This window comes from Emiliania huxleyi (assembly GCF_000372725.1).
Source record: "Emiliania huxleyi CCMP1516 unplaced genomic scaffold EMIHUscaffold_344, whole genome shotgun sequence".
NCBI classification, from domain to species: Eukaryota; Haptophyta; order Isochrysidales; family Noelaerhabdaceae; genus Emiliania; species Emiliania huxleyi.
The window spans coordinates 7,600-9,172 of record NW_005199412.1 but is presented as its reverse complement, the minus strand read 5'-3'; positions in this window follow the sequence as shown (position 1 = coordinate 9,172).

The following is a 1,573-nucleotide window of genomic DNA, read 5'->3' as shown; positions in this document are numbered from 1 at the left end:
AGCTGCCCGCGGGCGTTGGCGCCGCCGCACGTGTCACGGAGCAGGGCCAGCGCAGGCGCGGCGTAGAAGATCTTTTGCAGCCGCTTGCACTGCCGCTGGAAGGCGCGGAAGAAGTCGTTGTTCGTGCCGATCCACTTGCCCGAGCCGTAGTAGTCGAACGAGATGGCCATGTTGAAGCGCTTTTTGGCCTTGGTCTCGTCGATGTCGTCGTCGCGGGCGAGCTCCCGCACGCTGTGGTCGCGGTTGAGGAGAAAGTACTCGAACCGGTCGTACTCGGCGTGCGGCAGCGCGAGGGCGGCCCGCGCGATGAACTCGATGAGGACGGTGGCGGCGGCCTGGCAAGCGAGGAGAGGGCGACGCTTGGGCTGGCGGCCGGCGGCGGGCGTGGCGGCGGGCGCGGCGCTGGGTGTGGGATGGGGTGTGGGCCGGCAGGCGTCTGTGGCGGCGGCGGCGGGCTCCGCAGGCTGAAGCGGCGGCGGGCTTGCCGGGCGGAGAGGGGGCGGGGTTGGGAGGTGGGCGTTGGGCCGCGCCTTGATGTCCAGCTCGTCGTACAGCACCGTGAGGACGGCGCGGTAGGCGCGCCTGACCTGCTGGGAGCCGATCGGGTTGGACATCCGCCCGCCCCAGGTCTCTGGCTGGTAGTACCTCTCCACGACGCCCACGGCGCGCCCGTAGAAGGGGTGCTCGAGCGGCACCTCGATTCGCGGCTGTGAGAGGAAGGAGCGGAGCTGGCCCACCGACGAGAGCGCCTGCTCGTCGGTGATCGTGGCGTCGAGTGCCATCATCGTGGCCGGCGACACGGTCGCCGCCCAGCGCAGCACATCGGCTGGGACGAAGAGCACGTGCCGAGCGGCCGCGGGCGTGAAGTTCATGCCAGCCGCGGTGGAGAAGAGGCTGATTGCGAGCTCTTGAGAGCCGTCTGCGGAGGGACAGGCAGAGACACGGGTCAGACGAGCGTCGAAAGACGCGCAGAGTCGGCGCTCTGCGGGCGGGGAGGGGTGTGGCTCGGGCGCGACGCCACCTTCTCCAGCCGATGCCACGGCCTCGTCGTCATCGGCTGGAGGGCCACCGGGCTGCCGTTGCTCGCCGAGCGGCGTCGGCGAGGGTGAGGTGGCCATGGCACAACGAGTCAATTCCGGAGATTGAACTTGCAGCGGGACAAGGAGAAGGACGGTTCAGGGACATTTTGAGATCTCGAGATCGTTTACTCATTAGCACGTTAGCACAGCAGCACGTCTCTCCAAGTCGCGCCACCTACCAGGGCACTATCGCGTGTGGTGAATTAATTAGCACGTCAGCACAGCAGCACGTCTCTCCCGACTCGAGGCAACACCGAGCCTCAGCACGTCAGCACAGCAGCACGTCTCTCAAAACTCGAGGCAACACCGAGCCACAGCACGTCAGCACAGCAGCACGTCTCTCAAAACTCGAGGCAACACCGAGCCACAGCACGTCAGCACAGCAGCACGTCTCTCAAAACTCGAGGCAACACCGAGCCACAGCACGTCAGCACAGCAGCACGTCTCTCAAAACTCGAGGCAACACCGAGCCACAGCACGTCAGCACAGCAGCA